This window comes from Saccopteryx leptura, chromosome 6 (assembly GCF_036850995.1).
Source record: "Saccopteryx leptura isolate mSacLep1 chromosome 6, mSacLep1_pri_phased_curated, whole genome shotgun sequence".
NCBI lineage: Eukaryota > Metazoa > Chordata > Mammalia > Chiroptera > Emballonuridae > Saccopteryx > Saccopteryx leptura.
This window is the reverse complement of record NC_089508.1, coordinates 115,181,578-115,204,978: the sequence shown is the minus strand read 5'-3', so window position 1 is coordinate 115,204,978 and position 23,401 is coordinate 115,181,578.

Genomic DNA, 23,401 nt, shown 5'->3' with positions numbered 1-23,401 from the left:
ATTCTTTGTTGTGGCACCTTAGTTGGTCATTGATTGCTTTCTCATATGTGCCTTATGTGCCTTGACTGTGGCGGGGCTACAACAGACTGACTCCTTGCTCAAACCAGATGAGCAGTCACTGAAGCTGGCAACCTCAGGGTTTCGAACCTGAGTCCTCCACATCCCAGTCCAATCCTCTATCCACTGGGCCACCACCTGGTCAGATGCAACTGGGCCACCACCTGGTCAGAATTATTTTTAGAGCCTGAGGCTGAGGCAGTCTGACCAGCTGAGCTATCCTTAGTGCCTGGGCCATGCAGAAACCAATCAATCCACTGGCTGCCTGAGGAGAAGAAGGAGAGATAGGGGAGAGGGAGTTTGGGGAAAACGTCTGTGTTAGACTTGCTCGAGGGGGTTTACCGGTTACAAGCTCTTTGCCTGATTGGCTCGTGGGTGCATAGCAGCGCCACCTGTGTGTGGTCTATGTAAGGCTGTGGGTGCTTGCCCTGGGTGGAGATTCCTCCAGACCACTCTCCCACCACCGTGAAGTGTGGTTTTTCCTGCTCCCTTGCCCTTACTGCAAATAGCAGATTTTCCTTTGATTATTAGCTCTTTCCCTTTTGTTGTTTATTCACTTGCCTGTCTTTGGGATCCTCTAATAAATGGGTATGGCCCGAGGCTTTCCCACCCCACAGTTTCTCTGTCGTCTATCTTAATACAATGGGAACCAAACTGCAGTCTATCCTAATTCAATGGGAACCTGCTTGGCCTTGGCCATGGGCATTACAGGGAGAGAAGGGGAGAGGGTGGGGCGGAGAAGCAGATGGTTGCTTCTCCTGTGTGTCCTGACCGGGAATTGAACCTGGGATGTCCATACACCAGGCTGATGCTCTATCCATTGAGCAACCAGCCAGGTCCAGACTTAGTTTTAAATAAAATGATTACCACCTACCAGGGAACAATCACTCCTTTTGTTCCTGATTAATGAAATTGATAGATACAACATCACTTCTTTTGTTTCATTTTTAGTTACTTTCACTTATTTTTGTTACTTTTTCTTGAGGACTGGGAAATGTTACTCAGTACACGGTTTATACAATTGGTTTAGGATACTTGGGGAAAGTGAGCTGTTACTGTATCAGGTGTTTCTTTAATGCTTCCGCTTTTTCTTCAAGAAGACAGGAGGTATTTTCATTGGCCGATGAAGAAACTGAGGTTAAAAAAATACCATGAACCTGTTTTACCTTTTGCAAACTTGAGAAATGTAGCAGTTTCTTTTTTATTAAACAGATTTCCCAGTACTAATCATGGTGAGTAGTATTAAGTTAAATATGCATTTTATGGTTCCTGGAAAGGCTTTTAAAGATTGTCAGTGGATACAGATACAATGATCCATCCAACTCTTCTTAGTCCTCTAATTGTCTTACCTTGATTTTATACTCCAATATCCTTTTCACTGCAAAAAGACAGTGTACCAGCAAACTGCATAGCAACTTGAGGGTTTTATTTATTTGTTTACCTATTGGCCAGGAAAAGTTTTCTCCATTTGTCAGGACTGTGTATATCTTCACCATATGCTCTTCACACTGAAATTGAATGCTTAAGCAAAAGATTTAAAAAAGTTGATTGTTACAGGCTGTTTGCCTTTAGATCTCTTTAACAACCTGACATGAACTGCTACCACTGGGCATTAAGGCAGCTGCAATATTGCCTCTCATTAACAGTCCCTGCAACTCTACCTTCATAATTGTTGACCTTAGCTTGGCCTTCTGCATGAATTAGAATTTCTGTTGAGAGAATATTAATAAAACAAAGTTAAATTCCTCAGCAGTTTGCAACTGGAATTAAAGACAAGCTCTATTTCACTTTTAAAGGAGAATAGCTTTGAATCTACTAACATCATCTTATGACTTTAAAATCAGGGGTCCCCAAACTTTTTACACAGGGGGCCAGTTCACTGTCCCTCAGACCATTGGAGGGCCGGACTATAAAAAAAACTATGAACAAATTCCTATGCACACTGCACATATCTTATTTTAAAGTAAAAAAACAAAACGGGAACAAATACAATATTTAAAATAAAGAACAAGTAAATTTAAATCAACAAGCTGACCAATATTTCAATGGGAACTATGCTCCTCTCACTGACCACCAATGAAAGAGGTGCCCTTCCAGAAGTGCGGCAGGGGCCGGATAAATGGCTTCAGGGGGCTGCATGTGGCCCGCGGGCCATAGTTTGGGGACCCCTGCTTTAAAATGATAGGCGAGAAACACAAAAAATATTATACTTAAAAGCCCTTCTTTTTGAGGAGGTTGGGATAGGCATTTTATTTACTTTATAAAATTCCTGGGAGAATTAAAACATTTATATATGGATATAAAGTAAAGGATATACATAAGACAGCTGAAGAATTACTTAGAGGTATAATAGGGGAAAATGCCATTTTTCCCCATCACCATGTACTTTGCTAATTTTAAATAAAACTAGGTAAGGACATTACTTCTTTAGAAATGTACAAACATTGAGGCATAGAACATGTTCTATCCTATTTTTTCTGCTTCATTTAATTAATTTTATTGGGTAACATTGGTTAATAACATTATATACTTCATATGTTCAATTCTAAGTACATCATCTTTATGTTGTATTGTGTGCTCACCACCCAGAATCTAGGCTCCTCTGTCACCATATATTTGATCCCCTTTATCCCCTTCATTCTCCCCTCACCATAAAAATTATATAATTACATCAATAGATGCAAAAAATGCTTTTGACAAGATACAACATCCATTTATGATAAAAAACATTCAGTAAAATGGGCATAGAAGGAAAGTACCTCAACATAATAAAGGCCATATATGGCAAGCCCTCAGCCAATTTTATACTCAATAGGGAAAAACTGAAAACTTTTCTTTTAACATTAGGAATAAGACAAGGATGTCCACTCTCACCACTGTTATTCAACATAGTACTGGGAGACATGGCCAGAGCAATTAGGCAAGAGAAATAAAAATCATCCAAACTGGAAATGAAGAACCAAAACTCAGTATTTGCAGATGACATTATATATATATATATAAAACTTTATCTATCTATATATGAAACCCTCAAGACTCTACTAAAACATTGTTAGAAACAATAAACAAATATAGTAAAGTTGCAGGATATAGAATTGATGTACAAAAATCTATTGTGTTCCTATATACTGGCAATAAGATATTGGGGAAAAAAGAAAGAAAACAATCACATTTGCAGTTGCAATATAAAGATAAAATAGTCTGTTTTTCTTTTTTTTATTTTTATTTATTTATTTTTCTTTTTTTTAAATTTATTTTTATTTTATTTATTCATTTTTAGAAAAGAGAGAGAGACAGAGAGAGGGAGAAGAGGGGAGGAGCTGGAAGCATCAACTCCCATATGTGCCTTAACTAGGCAAGCCCAGGGTTTTGAACCGGCGACCTCAGCATTTCCAGGTCGATGCTATATCCACTGCACCACCACAGGTCAGGCAAAATAGTCTGTTTTTAAATGTAAGATGTTTTATGTATAATTCAATTTCTAACAGATACATATGCATATATTGTTTTATGTTTATAGTGGAAATGAAATTAAGGTTGAGTGACATGTCAATTTTATTGAGTCTTGTATAAAGCCAATCATGGAAATAACTATTAGGCTGATAGAAATGTGATTGATTTTGGGGACCTAATAGCTATGATTTGTTAAAAGTTCTTTATTACCCTTTTTAGGGCATATGTATTTTAGAAGTTCAAAACTTAACTATTACTTTAAATCTTCTGTCACATGGGATACCTGACACTTTGGAATCCATAATCAGATAATCTTGAAACTGAAGATCTTCTCAATAGTATATTATGATCACTTCAGTTCTTAAAATACGAACATTATTTTGAAATTATACCTGATTTCCACTAATTTATTTCATTGACAATGATTTCTTTACTGCTTCAAATAAATGTTTTGATTTTGAGATCATTTTCTTAGATTAAATCTCTCTGCTCCTATCTTTCTGAGGTTTGAAGGCCAGTACTGGTTCACTTATTTTCTTGTTAAAGATACCTACTAGGGGCCCTGGCCGGTTGGCTCAGTGGTAGAGCATCGACCTGGCGTACAGGAGTCCCGGGTTTGATTCCTGGCCAGGGCACACAGGAGAAGCGCCCATCTGCTTCTTCACTCCTCCCTCTCTCCTTCCTCTCTGTCTCTCTCTTCCCCTCCCGCAGCCGAGGCTCCACTGGAGCAAAGTTTGCCTGGGCGCTGAAGATGGCTCTGTGGACTCTGCCTCAGGCGCTAGAATGGCTCTGATTGAGGCAGAGCAACACCCCAAGATGGGCAGAGCATCGCCCCCTGGTGGGCATGCCGGTTGGATCCCGGTCGGGCGCATGTGGGAGTCTGTCTGATTGCCTCCCCATTTCCAGCTTCGGAAAAATACAAAAAAAAAAAAAGAAAAAAAAAAAGAAAAAAAAGATATCTACTAGGGTAGCAAAGGATAGTGTAATAGCAAGAGAAATTATGTAATTCTTCTGGGTTTTGTTACATTTAGTACCTCAACATGATTTTATTCCTTTTGAAAACTGCTGTGGAACTGAATATTCACAGAGCCTTCAGAAATGATTTAGAGCTCACTATATAAATAGAAATACAAATATAAATACATATAAATAATAGTCTAGTTCAAATAATGGAAAGATGGTAAGATTGGATTATTAGGTGCACTTTAAGAATTTGCACATGTTGACAGATGACACTATTTCTGAAATAGTGTGCCAGTTTTCACCTAGTAGAGATGTTGCTCCAATGACTTTTACTCTGAAGACGTTGTAATAAGCCTGATATCTGGTCAGAAGAGCCAAAAGTTGCCCTTTTCCCTGTATTGCCTACCTTTTATTTTTTCCAAGTAGACACTTATTTTCAAGCTGAATAAAATTTTATTTAATAGTTGTGTGATAAAGCAATAGGCTTGAATGTAAGATAGTGGGGATAGCAGACTCTAAGAGAATTTCACAAGAGATTTGATTTGACTATCATCACCCATTCTTTCATAAGAAATCTGTTTGGATAAGGTTTCAGAAATACTATTTATGTTAAAACATGATTAGTCTGATATCTGTCCTTATTTGGCTGGCAAGAAAAGTCTAATTCCCAGTCTCATTTTGAAGAATTGAGGTTTCAGAAGAAATACAGAATAAAAATAAATTTTATAAAGTAAAAAACAAAAAGACATTTCAATCTGTGTAATTTGTTAGGGCATCTCAAATAAGGCAACTGTCTTATAAACATGGGTCTGTGTTTCCTCCCTTCAATCTGGTAGCGGAAAGGGAAGCCAAGGAGAATATTAAAGAAACTTGAGCAAGGTTATATAAAGTCTGACCTCCCTGCTCAGGCTCTGTGCAATCCTTTAGAAACTGCATTATTATTTGGCCTTTTCTGGGTTGACATTTGGAGTAGCTGTAGTTAAGTTTGAAAGAAAAAAAAAATTAATGTTTAAACTCTTTTTAAAGTGGTAGTAAAGTTCGGCAGTTCCAGTAAAACCTGCAAAGACAAATAATATTTTATTTTGGTTTAAAAGTATAAGTTTTTTATTTAAAATTTTTTCTGAAAAAAGTGCACATTGATCACTAACAAGATTATTTTGAGCTTAAAAAATTTGGAATATTCAAAATAGGCTGAAGTTTAGTTTTTGATTATCTGTAAAATGAATACACAAATAATTAATATAAATAAAAAATTGGGGTAATTATTAGTGAAATAGTAAACTGACAAAATTTTGACATTGATTAATATATAAATGATTTATGGGATAAGAAATCACACTTTCAACTTTTTGTAAGAGCACATCCTGATGTGGTAAGAATTATTTTTCTTTCTTTCTTTTTTTTTTTTTTTGCAAGGAAGGGAGAGAATGGAGGGAAGGGAGAGAGAGAGAGAAAGGGAGAGAGAAGCATCAACTCATTGTTCCACTTAATTGTGACCTTGATAGCTCCTTATATGTTCCTGGGCCAAGGCTGAAACCAATGACCTCGAGTTCAAGCTGGAGCCCTCAGGATTTAGCAGGTGCCCTCAGGCTCTGGCTTGAGCAGGTGAGCCTGGGATGGAACTGGCAACCTCGGTGCTAGGGAATGATACTCTATCCACTGCACCAGAGGCCAGGGCCTGGTGTAATAAGATTTATATTAACACTGGAAATTAGTAAGCTTTTAATTCCTTAACATAAAATAGAAGATAAACTTTACTAGTTTTTATTGTTTTCCTAATAATTCTGAATTATTCAGTTGTGGTAAGGTATGTGATTACTAACTACTCTGGAGTTATTTCGGGTGTTTTAAATGAATGAATAACTTCTTGTAGTATGGTATTGGCAGCAGAGAGATAGATATAGGAATATCCTAGACATAAGTAAAGGTGGGATAATGTGAACTGAAAGTGTCAGAATGTATCTGACACTTTACTTATTCCCCTAATGAGTGGCTACTTTGGTTTAAAACACAAAACACCTCTGATAATTTCAAGTGTGCTAAACTACTTTCCACTAATGGTCTCAGCTAGAATAAATGTATCAATATGTTTATCTATTTACCCTCAAATTGCCATCTAAGCTGGGAAGGTAGTCAGATAATAAGGAAGGCATTAAATCTCCAGAGAAGTGAGAAGCCTGAACTGGTGAAGGGAAGGTTGACCCTGGCTGGACTTCACCAGTAGTTGGCTTACCGTGTTGGCTGAGTGTGTGTGTATTGATTACATGGGTAAAGTGGTAGACACTGGCATAAAAATATGCTATTCTACTTTGAAACCTATGCAATATTACATTGTTGCCATGGTGAATATTTTTTCCTTGAAGTGACTGCTTAATACTAACTTTAGGTCATGAATTAATTTCTGAAAATAGGATAAAGATGCAAAACACCCTCTGCCTTTGGCAGTAAGTTACTGTGGGTCAGGGGCCAACCAGCATCAGATGTAAGCAAAGTTGTGCATTTTCCTTCTTCTATCATAGACCTACTGCTTCTTTCTGTTTAAAACATACTAGAGAAGCAGAAAAATTCAAATAGACCCAGCTGACAGGCAAAGTCACTATTTGTGAATGAATTCTGTTTTCTGATTAAACTTTGCACATAGAGATTTTATTTAATGAAATGAAACACTGACTTAGTCATAATGAGCAAAATAATAAATTGAGAAAACTATCTGCAATAATTGAGACCTAGAGTAACTTTCATCTAAACTTTGGGATAATAGAGAAAACAATTATTTGGAGGACTTCTTTTTCTTAGATTGTCTTTAAATTACCTTTTCTACTGCATGAATCTAGAAACCATTCATTCATTCATCTTATATTCCATAAATATTTACTGAGCACCTCCTCTTGCTAAGAATTGGGAATGTGAGGTGAGAAGAACAGTACTACCCCTCCAAAAACTTACTGTATTTGAAACTCTTGGCCTTCTAAAAACTAGCTTATTAGTGTGTAAAAAAATAAACATGACACACATAAATATAAATCTAAGCAGCTCTTAGGCCTACTCTTGAGATATTAACCATAAAGAATAAAACCAGATCTAAATATTCTGAAAAGAAATTTAAAATAGTCACATAAGGCTCATAAGGCATGCCAAAGTGAGAGTGCAGTAATAAAACCCAGCGAAGTTTCCCCTTCATTTCTCAGCAAGTGACTCTGATCCCAAAATCTCAGTTGCTTCTCTGCAAATGTCCCTAATGACCCTCCAGCTCTTGGTTTCTTCTTCATATCTCCATATTCCATATTCCTTTCCCTGGTAACTCTGCTTTCAGAGCTGCTCAATTCTCCCCTCACTCACTTCCTTGACTTGGCATAACGAAGACTATGTCACAGAGACAATACACACACACACACACACACACACACACACACACACACACACACACACACTTTTGCCCCTCTGATGTAAAACTTATGAAAGCATATTTGAGTTTGATCTTTATAGTATTTAAAGGTCACAGAAAATATATTAAAAAAAATCCAAAGTGTCAATTTGTTATGATTACAGTTGCTTAATATTAATGAATTGAATATGATAATTTTATTTTATTTTATTTTTGCCTTAGAGTTTCAGATAAGCATGTTTTGCAGTTGTAGAGCAACCAAGTAGACTACGATATGTTTATTTTTTTTCTGTAAACACATTTAAGTAAATATTGTCTTTCCATACTGACAGTCTGGTATATGTCAATGTCCCTTAGTCTTTAAAATCTAGAATGTTTTTTAAAGCTTCAACTGTTTTATGTGGAAAAAAACTGCTGCTTTGTGCACTAGCTTGAGTATATCTCATAAAAATTTTATCTCTAGTGCTAGCTTTGCCTATAAGATGTTATGGTGGAATTGTAACTGTAATAGTTCTATTGATATTATAATTGCTCTGAAGGACAATTACAGTGTAAGTATGCAAGTGCTCACTGACAAGCTACACTGTTCAATAAAGCCACAAAAACTAGCTAAATGTTACCATGTAGATGTAACAGGCCCGCTGAAGAGCTGGTGCTGGAGACAGCTCCTTCCTTCTTAGCTAAATGGGTGGGGACTTAGGAAGTAACTTTCACTATTGTAGTTTTCAGAAATAATGTTGAGTGAAAAAAAAAATTAAAATATGATATAAACATTAGGAATTACTTAAAAAAGAAGAATGAAGGTAGAATCACAAACATGGGATGAGCCTAAGTGGTCAGTTAACTCATCTCCTTTACTTTTGAGATGAGAAGAGGCAAAGGGAGGTTAATGATTTATCTTTGGTTTTACAGCTAATGGCATAACCAAAACTCGACTTTAGGGCTCAACTATTGTTCAGGGTTTCTTTCACTACATAGTTCCCACTCAGTGACAAAGTAACCCACACTTTATTTTCTTCACTTGTCCAAAGGTGGTGTTCCTTGTCTCATTATGAGATTTTGATCACCATCTGTGTGTGGACAAAGTCCACTGGGGGTGAAGAGGACAGAGATGCAGAGACCCAACTCCAGGGACCAGGTTCAGTGACGCAGATCTGCTTTATTCAGGAATTAACCTAGCTTATATACACAGGTTCAGCCTATAGGGTGTTACAGCATGTTCTTCAAAGCCAATGTCTAAAAAGGTCAGGGAGCTGCCTGGTTAGCACTGAGTTACTTCCTTACAGTGGGCGAGCTCCCTCCTGGGTGTGTCCAGGAGGGTTCCGGGAGCTGGAGTATTCTCACAGCATTGCATCAGCCATAGCTGCTAGGTAAATGCTCTGTGCTCTACCTACATCTGTGGCTGCTCTTAAATGAGCAGCAGTGTTGGCCCTGGCTGGTTGGCTCAGCGGTAGAGCATCGGCCTGGCGTGCAGAAGTCCCGGGTTCTATTCCCGGCCAGGGCACACAGGAGAAGCTCCCATCTGCTTCTCCACCCCTCCCCCTCTCCTTCCTCTCTGTCTCTCTCTTCCCCTTCCGCAGCCAAGGCTCCATTGGAGCAAAAGATGGCCCAGGCGCTGAGGATGGCTCTGTGGCCTCTGCCTCAGGCGCTAGAATGTCTCTGGATGCAACAGAGCAATGCCCCAGAGGGGCAGAGCATCGCCCCCTGGTGGGCATGCTGGGTGGATCCCGGTCAGGCGCATGTGGGGAGTCTATCTGATTGCCTCCCCGTTACCAGCTTCGGAAAAATGAAAAAAAAAAAAAAAAAAAAAAGAGCAGCAGTGTTAATGAACTCAGATGAGCTGTAGAGCACTGCATATAGTATGAAGAAGAAAATGCTCTCAAGTAGAATGGAATACTCACCTCCCCAGAGGGTAGTTAGGTGCCTGTCTGGTAGCACTTCACTTTTGTTTATTGTAAGGTAGAGACCAAGAAAGATTGGGACAGAGGATTAGTTAGAGTAGCAGTGGCCAACCATCCTGGACATTAGAGGAATTGTAGGAATTTAAAGGTGGCCTGCTTGATGGTCCCAGATCAACTTTACACTGAAAGAGCTAATGAGTTTAAAATGTTAGATTTAATTTTATAGGGCATTATACATATAAATTAAACTATCCACCTGAAAATTCTCAGTGTTTCTGGTTAGGCTTCATTCTTCACCCCCTTCTCCATAAAATTAAGAATGAATAAAGCAACTCCAGGAGAATGGATGACATCTTCATTTAGTGATTCTCAGTGATTTTAATTATTAATTCTTGTGACATAGAGACTAAAAGTGGCTAAAAAACCATTAATTATTTTAAAAGTTATGGTTATGCATATTTTGTAGGAGAAGGCTGGTGAGCCTTGAGAAGGTAAAACTCAGGACAGTGACTTAGTAGAAGACCACATGTTGGGTTCCTTTACAGAGTGACAAGAGCTAAACTTGTACAGAGTAGAAAATACTGATGTAGAACGGAGTAATAACTTTCTAGTGAAGGACAAAGACCCTGAGATAGGAAGAAATATGGCATATTTAGGAAACTGAGAAAAAGTTACTGTAGCTTGAAAGCAGAGAGCAGGATGAAGGTGTCCAGAAGAGAGTCAAGAAAAAGGTGATCAGATGATGTTTAACAATTGATATTCAAAAATTGATAAATGTGTATTTGATGCTATTTGATTTTTTAAAAAATAAAGTGAGACAACATTTTAAATAAAATGTTTTATATCCTTGAGAATTTATACTGGAGAAAGATATTAAGTAAGGGAATTTTAAGGAAAACATATTAATGTGTGAAGTTAATGACAAGATTAATAAATTAGTCAATTAGCTGGGATGTTTTTTACGAGTGAGTGTATTAAAAATTCAAGAAAGATCAATTATTCTATTTAGAAGTAAGTGTAACACACATGTAACTTATAATGGAATATGTTAAATGATGAAAAAGATTGATTTTAGTTATCACCATCATTTTTCTAAACTGAGAGATACTTATTTTTCCCCCCAGCCATTCATTATGATAGAATTAGCTTTGTTTTATTCATTCAACATTTTTCTTCCTCTTGGTTGATTATATCCTGAAAGACTGCAGTTTCTGAATTTGAAAATAATTAGAAATTTATTTAACATTTAATTAGTTGACTCATTTCTTGAAATTCATGCTAGTTTGCCATTAACACTGACTGAGGGAAACATCCTAGCTCTGGCTAGGTAATGGCAGGGCATGGATTTGTTTACTTGGAGATGACTAAACAACCCTAAGAAGAAGACTGAAGCTTTTACACCTAATTTCTTGATGGAAAGCTATTTGGTCTGACTATATATGTAATGATGTTATTGTCTAGCTATATTTGAAATTATAAATAAATTTTATTTGCAAGCTTAATAATAAATAAAAATTCTTATACTGCTTAGCCTTAATGAATGACAATATAGTTATCTTTAACTGGGTTTTATGGGAAATCTTTTTTCAACAATGATAGTGAAGTGGTAAAATGTCTCATTTAACAGTGTAGAAGTCAAATGAAATATTTACCATTTTTATATTTTGCCTAGTAGTTCATTATTCAGGTATACATATGCATCCAACCTCTTCCAAGATGACATCACATTCAAACAGGTGCATAGGTGTAGATGGACTTTGTACTGAGCATTGACCACAGGTTAGAATCTGTGCTGGGTACTGGACTCAGTCAGGAGCTTACCAAGACAAACATGATAGTTATGCTCATGGAACTTATAGTTTAGGTCAGTGGTAGTCAACCTGGTCCCTACCGCCCACTAGTGGGCATTCCAGCTTTCATGGTGGGTGGTAGTGGAGCAACCAAAGTATAAATAAAAAGATTTAACTATAGTAAGTTGTCTTATAAAGATTTATTCTGCCAAACTTAGGGAAAATCTGACATAAAGTACTTGGTAAGTAATTATTATTATATACTTTAACTTGCTGTAACTCTGCTTTATAAATTTTATAAAGTAAAATTACTTCCTACTTTATAAATCACCATTACTGTGGAACTGGTGGGCGGTTAGAAAATTTTACTACTAACAGAGATACAAAAGTGGGCGGTAGGTATAAAAAAGTTGACTACCCCTGGTTTAGGTGGAGAGACAGATGTTTCAAGTTAGTTATCTAACATACAGTTATGACAAGCTTATGAGAGCATATAATAATGAAACTAGCCTTATTCTCGGTGACCTTGTAGAAGTAAAGACACCCAAGAAAACTTCTTGCTGAGTAAATGACATTTAAGCAAAAAGCTGAAGGTAATTACAAATGAAGGTTGGAATGAGTAAGACCAGACCCCTCAAGGAAAGGCCTACCAGTGGAAGAATTTGGAATTAATTCAAAGACCTGAAAAATTATTATTAATTAATAATAATAATTATTAATAATAAATAAAAATTATCAAGAAAAGCCTGTAAATGGGAGATCCACCAAAAGTCAAATATTACCTCTCTACCAGTCTATCTAAAGACATTCTTTCTTTGTTGTATTAAATATGTTAAGACTTTTTATGGCCTTTGCTTTTTTAAAGATTAAAAACAAATAACCAAGAAATTATTGTTTTATCTGCCTTTTTTTTTCTTTTGCCAAACATTGAAGATCACAAAAATTTACTTCTTTTCAAAGAATTGTGAAGAGCTGGAATTTTAATTGGGTTTTTGTGCAAGAATGAAATGTAAAAAGCTTTCCAGTAAAAGATGAAAATAAAATTACGCATGGGAAATGGGATGGGGATTATCTACATTTAAAAAATATATATATTTTTTATTGATTTTAATTTATTGTGTTTACATAGATTCTAGTGTTGCCCTGAATGCATCCCCCCTCCCCCATATTCCCCTCAACATCTCCCTTGTCCCCCTCCTGACAGCGCCCTCCTTCCTTCCCTTCACATTTAACCCATCCTATCATCCCCTTTCCCTCTGTCCTCTTTTCCTCTGGTCCTTTTGATTCCTCCTCTTTCTCAATTCCATTCCTCAGTTCATATTGTTCATTGGATTCCTCAAATGAGTGAGGTCATATGATATTTTTCTTTCTCTGCCTGGCTTAATTCACTTAACATAATAGTTTCAATGTCCATCCATGTTGTCGGAAAAGGTAAGATTTCCTTCTTTTCATGGCCCCATAGTTATCCATTCTATATATGTACCATTGCTTTTTAATCCATTCGTCCACTGATGGACACTTGGGCTGTTTCCAGATCTTCGCTATTGTGAACAATGCTTCCCTAAACATGGGGGTGCATTTCTCCTTTTGAAACAGTGCTATGGTGTTCTTGGAATATATTACTAAAAGTAGGATAGCTGGGTCAAAAGGCAGTTTGATTTTTAATTTTTTGAGGAATCTCCCCTTTGTCAAATATCAGTTGTCCATAAAGGTGTGGGTTTATTTCTTGGTTCGCTGTTCTGTTCCATTGATCTATATGCCTGTTCCTATGCCAGTACCAGGCTGTTTTGAGTACAATGGCCTTGTAATATAACTTAATATCAGAAAGTGTGATACCTCTCATTTTATTTTTCCTTTTCAAGATTGCTGAGGCTATTCGTGTTCATTTTTCATTCCATATAAATTTTTGGAATATGTGTTCTATCACTTTGAAGTGTGTCATTGGTATTTTAATTGGTATTGCATTGAATTTATAAATTGCTTTGGGAAATACAGACATTTTAATGATGTTTATTCTTCCTAACCATTAGCATGGTATATGCTTCCACTTGTTTGTATCTTCCTTGATTTCTTTAATCAATGTTTTATAGTTTTCCAAGTATGAGTTTTTAATTTCCTTGGTTAAATTTACTTCTAGGTACTTTATTTTTTTGGTTGCAATAGTGAAGGGGATTGTTTTCTTAATTTCTCTTTCTGACAGTTTATTGTTGGTGTATAAAATGCTTCTGATTTCTGAGTATTAATTTTATATCCTGCCACCTTGCTGAATTCATTGATAAGGTCCAGTTTTTTGACTGAGACTTTAGGACAGCAGTTCTCAACCTGTGAAATTTCCGATGGCTTTAGGCGACTCCTGTGTTTTGGTCGTTTGACCCCCGCCGGGGTCACGACCCACAGGTTGAGAACCGCTGCTTTAGGGTTTTCTATATACAATACCATATCATCTGCAAATAATGATAGTTTTACTTCTTCTTTTCCAATTTGGATGCCTTTTATTTCTTCTTCTTGTCTGATTGCTGTGGCTAGGACTTCCAGGACTATGTTGAATAAGAGTGCTGAAAGGGGTCACCCTTGTCTTGTTCCTGGTCTTAAGGGCATTGCTTTCAATTTTTGCCCATTGAGTATGATGTTGGCTGTGGGTTTGTCATAGATGGCCTTTATTATGTTGAGGTATATTCCCTGTATTCCCACTTTTCTGAGAGTTTGGATCATGATTGGGTGCTGGACTTTATGAAATGCTTTTTCTGCATCTATTGAAATTATCATGTGGTTTTTCTCCTTCCTTTTGTTTATGTGATGAATCACATTGATTGATTTGCAAATATTGTACCAGCTTTGCCTCCCAAGAATAAATCTCACTTGATCATGGTGTATGATTTTTTTCATATATTGCTGGATCCGGTTGGTATTTTGTTGAGAATTTTAGCATCTAGATTCATCAGGGATATTGGCCTATAATTTCCTTTTTTGTGTTGTCTTTGCCTGGTTTTGGAATCAGAATTATGCTCACCTCATAAAAGGGGCTTGGAAATCTTCCTTCCTCTTGAATGTTTTGAAATAGCTTGAGAAAAATGGGAGTTAATTCTTCTTTGAATGTTTGATAGAATTCACTGGTGAAGCCTTTGGGCCCTGGGCTTTTGTTTGTTGAGAGTTTTTTGATAACTGTTTCTATCTCATTTGTTGTAATTGGTCTGTTTAGGTTTTCTGATTCTTCCCGATTGATTTTTAAAATATGTGTTTCAAGGAATTCGTCCATTTCATCAAGGTTGTCTAATTTTTTGGCATACAGTTCTTCATACTATTTTCTTATAATCCTTTGTATTTCTGTTGTGTTAGTTGTTGTTTGTTCACTCTCATATCTAACTTTTTTTTCATTTTTTTTCTTTTTTTTTTGTATTTCTCTGAAGCTGGAAATGGGGAGAGACAGTCAGACAGACTCCCGCATGCGCCTGACCGGGATCCACCCGGCACACCCACCAGGGGCGATGCTCCGCCCACCAGGGGGCGATGATCTGCCCCTCCGGGGCGTCGCTCTGCCGCGACCAGAGCCACTCTAGCACCTAGGGCAGAGGCCAAGGAGCCATCCCCAGTGCCCGGGCCATCCCTGCTCCAATGGAGCCTCGGCTGCGGGAGGGGAAAAGAGAGACACAGAGGAAGGAGGGGGGTGTGGAGAAGCAAATGGGCGCCTCTCCTATGTGCCCTGGCTGGGAATCGAACCCAGGTCCTCCGCATGCCAGGCCGACGCTCCACCACTGAGCCAACTGGCCAGGGCCTCTCATATCTAACTTTTTTATATGAGTTTTCTCTTTTTTCTTGGTGAGACTGGTTAAAGGTTCATTGATCTTGTTTACCTTTTCAAAAAACCAGCTTCTTGTTTCATTGATTTGCTGTATTGTTTCTTTAGCCTCTGTGTCATTTATTTCCACTCTGATCTTTATTATTTCATTCCTTCAATACCTCTGGGCTTTCCTTGATGTTCTTTTTCTAGTTCTTTTAAATGAAGTATTAAGTTGTCTATTTGAGCTTTTTCTAGCTTCTTAAGGTATGCCTATAATGCTATGAACTTCTCTCTCAGTACTGCTTTTGCTCTGCCCCATAAATTTTGAGTTGATGTATGCTCATTATAATTCATTTCTAGGATTTTTTTTATTTCTTCTTTGATCTCATTCTTAATCCATTCGTTATTTAACAACCTGCTATTTAGTTTCCATGTGTTTGAGAATTTTTGAGCTTTTCTGTTGTGGTTGATTTCTAGTTTCATGCCATTTTGATCAGAGAAAATGCTTGATATGATTTCAATCTTCTTAAATTTGTTGAGACCGCTTTTGTGCCCGAAAATGTGGTCTATCCTTGAGAATGTACCATAAGCACTTGAAAAGAATGTATATTCTGCAGCTTTAGGGTGGAAGGTTCTGAAGATATCTATTAAATCCAGTTGATCTAGTGTGTCCTTTAAGTCTGCTGTTTCTTTGTTAATTTTCTTTCTTGAGGATTTATCTAGTGATGTTAGTGGGATATTGAAATCCCCTACTAATATAGTATTGCTGTTGATCTCGCCCTTTATATTCATCAAAGTCTGCTTTATATATTTAGGTGCTCCTATGTTAGGTGCGTAGATATTTATGATGGTTATATCTTCCTTTTGGATTACTCCCTTTTTCATTATATAGTGACCTTCTTTATCTTTTACTATTGCCTTTGTTTTAAAGTCCATTTTGTCTGATATAAATATTGCTATCCCAGGTTTTTTTTTCATTTCCATTTGCATGAAGTACTTTTTTCCATCCTTTTACCTTCAATCTATGTGCATATTTTGTTTTAAGGTGTGTCTCTCGTAGACAGTATATGTATGGGTCCTGTTTTCTTACCCACACAGCTACCCTATGTCTTTTGATCAGATCATTTAATCCATTTACATTTAAGGTTATTATTTATATGTAATTGTTTATTGCCATTTTATTCTTTAAAGCTTTATTCCTCTTTTGCTATATTCTTTTCCCCCTTTGATCTGTGTACAACAGGCCCCTTAACATTTCTTGTAGCATTGGTTTGGTTTTAATAAATTCCTTGAGTTTTGTTTCTTCTTTTTTCTTTTTTTGTCTGGGAAGCTTTTTATTTCTCCTTCAATTTTAAATGATAGCCTTGCTGGATAAAGTAGTCTTGGTTGTAGTCTCTTGTCCTGCAATACTTTGAATATTTCTTTCCATCCCCTTCTGGCCTTAAGTATTTCTGTTGAGAAGTTGGATGTCATCCTTATGGGGGTTCCTTTGTAGGTGATAGCCTTTTTTTCTCTAGCAGCTTTTAATATTTTCTCCTTATCACTTAGCTTTGGTATTTTAATTATGATTATTCTTGGTGTAGATTTCTTTGGGTTTCTCTTTAATAGAATGCTCTGTGCTTTTTGAACTTGTGTGATTTTTTTCTGCATCAATTTAGGTACGTTTTCAGCTAGATTGAACAATGTTTCTATCCCTTGTTCTTTTTCTTCTTCAGGAACCTCTATGATGCAGATGTTATTTCTCTTCATGTTGTCACAGAGCTTTCTTAGAGTGTCCTCAGACTCTTTGAGTCTCTTCTTTTTGCTGCTCTGCTTCCATGCCTTCATTTATCTTGTCTTCTAACTCACTGATTTGATCCTCAGCTTCATTCATCCTGCTTTTAATTCTTTCCATTGTGGTCCTCATTTCTGATATTGTATTTGTCATTTCTGAGTGATTCTCTTTTATTATTTCAATTTCCTTTCTTATACTTGCTATCTCTTTATTTAGGTGTTTGTTTTGTCCATCTATTGGTGTTATAAGATTTTTGAACATCCTAACAATCATTATTTTAAACTTTGCATCTGGTAATTTGGTTATATCTGACTCATTCAAGTCCTTTTCTTAGGATATCTCTTGATTAATTTTGGTTGCACTTCTCTACCTCCCATTTTGTCTGTGTATAAGAAGGGTGTGGCCACTGTAGTTCATTGGGGTGGCCTCTGTGTTCCCTAGGTGAGGTCTGTCTGCAGGCCCACCACCCCCTCTGCTGTTGCCTTCGGCGTTCCAGTATGGACATTGCCGGTGCCGGCAGGCTGTGGTTGTCACTGCAGTTTCCACCTCTCCTCCACAGGAGGGGCAGTGTTCATGTCCCTGGGTCTATAAGCCTTGGTTTTTGCCCAGCTGCCACAGGTGGGGCTGCACGCCATGCCTGGGGTGCAGGCTTCAGTATCGCAGTCAGGGGTGAGCACCTTTGCTCATCCATGTGTCTCTGCCTGTCCCTGGGCTTTCGCCCTGACTCCGCGGGCTAAGTTGCACTCACCCATCGAGCCACAAGCCCCCACTCTGCAGGCAGAGTGGGGCTGCCTGCCCGCACTCAGATGCGGATTTCTGCAGATCCCAGGCTTTCACCTTTCTTCTGTGGGTGGAATTGCAGGTGGACCTGCAGCCCACCGGACAACTTTTGTGCACCTCTTCCGCCCCCGCCAGGTGAGACTGAGCTCACTTCTGGCCTCATTCATGGCTGGCCCAGCTTCCACACCCACCCATTCCTCCACTGCCTGCCTGCTGGCTAGCCCTTAGCAGTGTGGTTGCCTGCACTGCAACTCAGGCCCTAGCACTCAATATTGTATTTCTTAAGGCTCCCTCCTTCTAAGAGACTCAGCTCTGAGTGCCACAAAAGAGCTTGTTGGCTGGTGTCCTGCTTCCCTTTGCTGGTATTGCTGGTTCCAGGGGAAATATTCATTACAGATTTGGGAAGTGACTCAGCCCAAGGTTTAGGGTGGCTGTCTCTCAAAGTGTTTCTGCCTGTGCCTCCTAGATTACACTCTCTTCCTGCTACTCCAGTCCTCTCCTTTCTCCTCTTCCCCCATAGCTCTGATGAGTGGTTGTGAAAGAGATTTTCTGTGTGGTACTTTTATGAAGAATCCTGGGTCTGAGAAATCTGTCTCTTTTTCACAAACAGTATCCTGATTTGTTTTGCAGCTAAATACTGTCCATATGATTCTTCTAGGCTCTGAGGCTGCAGGCTGGGGCTTTGTCCCTGGAGCCCAGGGCCCTACCCTCTCCGCGAAACTCATTTCCCACTGCATGAGTGTCTCCAGGCTGCCATTTGCTCCTGGGAGCTGGTCAGCCCTCTCCGTGTTTCTGCTTTTCCTACCAGTCTCTGTGCGGTTTCTTCCATGTTCCTTGGTTAAAGAGTCCTCTTAGTTTAGTCCAAAATTGGTTTTTCCAGATGATGGTTCTTAAAATTAAATCATAATCCACTTTGGTTCTGGAAAGTGGATGTTGGTATGTTTGCCTATTCCATCACCATCTTGCTGCCAATCCATTTTTTTAATTTAGCCAGTGAAGATTAATTATAATATATTAACCAGAATTTAAAAATCTTGTCACTTTCCAATTAGCCTCCAATTAGTTTAACAATGGGTAGGCTAAATAATTTAATTCAGTATTCAAAGACATCCCTTTGTCAGCTGGTCATTTACCAAGCGGTCTCTGAATCCTCACAGTGGCAGTTTGATTTGGTCTTCACTGAGCTTTAACTGATTCAGTGTGCAACCATTTAAATATCACCATAAAGTTGGTGGAAGTGTGCAGACCCATACCTTCCTGAGGCAGAAAAAAGATGAAAGTGACTGAAGGTTAAGTGACATTGGCAGCTGTCCACAAAAGAGGTATCAGGTCTGTTTGGATTGTGGAAATGAGCAGCAGTTCATATTGGTCACTTGGAACATAATGGCAATTCTAATTCTTTACATCTGATGAATTCTGTTTTCTTTTTTTTTATAAATACATTTTTATTAATGTTAATAAGGTGAAATCAATAAATCAGGGTACATATATTCAAAGAAAATATGTCCAGGTTATCTTGTGATTCAATTATGTTGCAAACCCATCACCCAAAGTCAGATTGTCCTCCGTCACTCTCTATCTAGTTTTCTTTGTGCCCCTCACCCTCTCCCTTCCCTTCTGTCTCCTTCCCTCCTGCATCCCCCCAACCCCCAATACCGGTAACCACCACACTCTTGTCCATGTCCTTAGTCTCGTTTTTATGTCCCACCAATGTATGGAATCATGTAGTTCTTGGTGTTTTCTGATTTACTTATTTCATTCTGTATAATGTTATCAAGATCCCACCATTTTTTTGTAAGTGATCTGATGTCATCATTTCTTATGGCTGAGTAGTATTCCATAGTGTATATGTGCCACATCTTCTTAATCCAGTCTTCTATTGAAGGGCTTTTTGGTTGTTTCCATGTCTTGGCCACTGTGAACAATGCTGCAATGAACATGGGGCTACATGTGTCTTTACATATCAATGTTTCTGAGTTTTTGGGTATATACCCAGTAGAGGGATTGCTGGGTCATAAGGTAGTTCTATTTTCAGCTTTTTGAGGAACCACCATACTTTCTTCCATAATGGTTGTACTACTTTACATTCCCACCAACAGTGAATGAGGGTTCCTTTTTCTCCACAGCCTCTCCAACATTTGCTATTACCTGTCTTGTTAATAATAGCTAATCTAACAGGTGTGAAGTGGTATCTCATTGTAGGTTTGATTTGCATTTTTCTAATAACTAATGAAAATAAACATCTTTTCATATATCTGTTGGCCATTTGTATTTCTTCCTGGGAGAAGTGTCTGTTCATGTCCTCTTCCCATTTTTTTATTGGATTGTTTGTTTGTTTGTTGTTGAGTTTTATGAGTTCTTTGTATATTTTGGATATTAGGCCCTTATCTGAGCTGTTGTTTGAAAATATTTCCAATTTACTTGGCTGTCTGTTTATTTTGTTGTCAGTTTCTTTTGCTGAGCAAAAACTTTTTAGTCTGATGTAGTCTCATTCATTTATTTTTGCCTTCAGTTCTCTTGCCTTTGGAATCAAATTCATAAAATGCTCTTTAAAACCCAGGTCCATGAGTTTAGTACCTATGTCTTCTTCTATGTACTTTATTGTTTCAGGTCTTATATTTAGGTCTTTGATCCATTTTGAATTAATTTTAGTACAAGGGTACAAGCTGTAGTCGAGTTTCATTCTTTTGCATGTGGCTTTCCAGTTTTCCCAGCACCATTTGTTGAAGAGGCTTTCTTTTCTCCATTGTGTGTTGTTGGTCCCTTTAACAAAAATTATTTGACCATATATATGTGGTTTTATTTCTGGACTTTCTATTCTGTTCCATTGCTCTGAGTGTCTATTTTCTGCAAATACCATGCTGTTTTGATTGTCGTGGCCCTATAATATATTTTGAAGTCAGGTATTGTAATGCCCCCAGCTTCTTTCTTTTTTCTTAGGATTGCTTTGGCTATTCAAGTTTTTTATAGTTCCATATAAAGCTGATGATTTTTTGTTCCATTTCTTTAAAGAATGTCATAAGAATTTTGATAGGAATTGCATTAAATTTATAAATTGCTTTCGGTAGTATGGCCATTTTGATTATATTTATTCTTCCTATCCAAGAACAAGGAATATTTTTCCATCTTATTGTATCTTTTTTGTTTTCCCTTAACAATGCTTTGTAGTCTTCATTATATAGGTCCTTTACATTCTTTGTTATGTTTATTCCTAGGTATTTTATTTTTTTGTTGCAATTGTGAAGGGGATTATTTTTTTGAGTTTGTTTTCTAATATTTCATTGTTGGCATATAGAAAGGCTATGGACTTTTGTATATTAATTTTGTATCCTGCAACCTTACTGTATTGGTTTATTGTTTCTAGTAATCTTTTTGTGGAGTCTTTGGGGTTTTCGATGTATAGGATCATATCATCTGCAAAAAGTGATACCTTTACTTCTTCTTTTTCGATATGGATGCATTTATTTCTTTCTCTTGTCTGATTGCTCTGGCCAGAACTTCTAGCACCATGTTAAATAAGAGTGGAGAGAGTGGACAACCCTGTCTTGTTCCTGATTTAAGGTGGAAAGTCCTCAGTTTTATGCCATTTAATATGATATTGGCTAATGATTTATCATTTATGGCCTTTATCTGTTGAGATATTTTCCTTCTATACCCATTTTGTTGAATGTCTCAAACATAAAGTTGTGTTGTATTTTATCAAGTGCCTTTTTTGCATCTATTGATAAGATCATGTGGGTTTTGTTCCTTGTTTTATTGATATGGTGTATTACGTGAACCGTTTTACGTATGTTGAACAATCCTTGAGATTTTGGGATGAATCCCACTATATCATGATGTATTATTTTTTTTAATATGTTATTGTATTCGATTTGCCAGTATTTTGTTTAGTATTTTAGCATTAGTATTCATTAGAGATATTGGTCTGTCGTTTTCTTTTTTTGTGCCGTTCTTGCCAGGTTTCGGTATGAGGGTTATGTTGGCCTCATAAAATGCGTTTGAAAGTATTGATTCTTCTTCAATTTTTTGGAAGATTTTGAGTAGAATAAGAACAAAGTCTTCTTTGAATGTTTGATAGAATTCACTAGTATAACCGTTTGGGCCTGGACTTTTATTTTGGGGGAGGTTTTTAGTAGTTTTTTCTATTTCCTCCCTGCTAATTGGTCTGTTTAGGCTTTCTGCTTCTTCTTGACACAGTCTAGGTAGGTTGTATTGTTCTAGGAATTTATCCATTTCTTCTAGATTGTTAAATTTGGTGGCATATAGTTTTTTGTAGTATTCTACAATAATTCTTTGTATATCTACAATATCGGTGGTGATTTCTCCTTTTTCATTTTGGATTTTGTTTATATAAGTCCTTTCAATATTTCCTTGGTGAGTCTTGCCAAAGGTTTGTCAATTTTGTTGATCTTTTCAAAAAACCAGCTCCTTGTTTTATTAATTTTTTATAGTTTTTCTTTTTTATAACATTTTTTGTATTTTCCTGAAGCTGGAAACGCGGAGAGACAGTCAGACAGACTCCCTCATGTGCCCGACCGGGATCCACCTGGCACGCCCAACAGGGGCGACGCTCTGCCCACTAGGGGGCGATGCTGTGACCAGAGCCACTCTAGCGCCTGGGGCAGAGGCCAAGGAGCCATCCCCAGCGCCCGGGCTATCCCTGCTCCAATGGAGCCTCGGCTGCAGGAGGGGAAGAGAGAGACAGAGAGGAAGGAGGGGGTGGGGGTGGAGAAGCAAATGGGCGCTTCTCCTGTGTGCCCTGACCAGGAATCAAACCTGGGTCCCCCACATGCCAGGCCAACGCTCTACCACTGAGCCAACTGGCCAGGGCTAGTTTTTCTGTTCTCTATTTCATTTATTTTTGCTCTGATTTTACTATTTCCTTTCTTCGGCTGGTTTTGGGTTGTCTTTGTTCTTCTTTTTTTAGTTCGTTAAGGTGTGTAGTTAAGTGGTTCTCTTGGGATCTCTCTTGTTTGTTCATATAGGCCTGAAGTGATATGAACTTCCCTCTTATTACTGCTTTTGCTGCATCCCAGAGATTCTGATATGTCGTATTGTCATTTTCATTTGTCTGTATATATCTTTTGATCTCTGTGCTTATTTCTTCTTTCACCCATTCATTTTTTAAAAGTATGTTGTTTAGTTTCTCCATTTTTCCTGTTTCTCTCTTATTCCCCTCATTATAACTCTTAGTCAACCAACACCTAAAAGCAAATCATTTTATTCTTGACCCAAATTTTTTCCTTATTTGCTTTTTGTGGGTCCATACCCCCTTTTTTTCTGTTTTTTTTTGCCCCTTTATTACTTCTCCCCAATTCAGGCCCTCCAGTACAGGCATTGTTTGTTCTATTTAGTACAATATAACTCACAGTTACCACAAGATTTTCTCAAGAAAGAGGGGAGAGGAGAGGAAGTGAAAAAAGGAGGGGGGGGGAATAATTTCCTTTTTTTTAAATTTTTTATTTTATTTTGTTTTTCTTTTTTTAATTATTTTTTTAAAAAAACTTTGATTTTTTATTT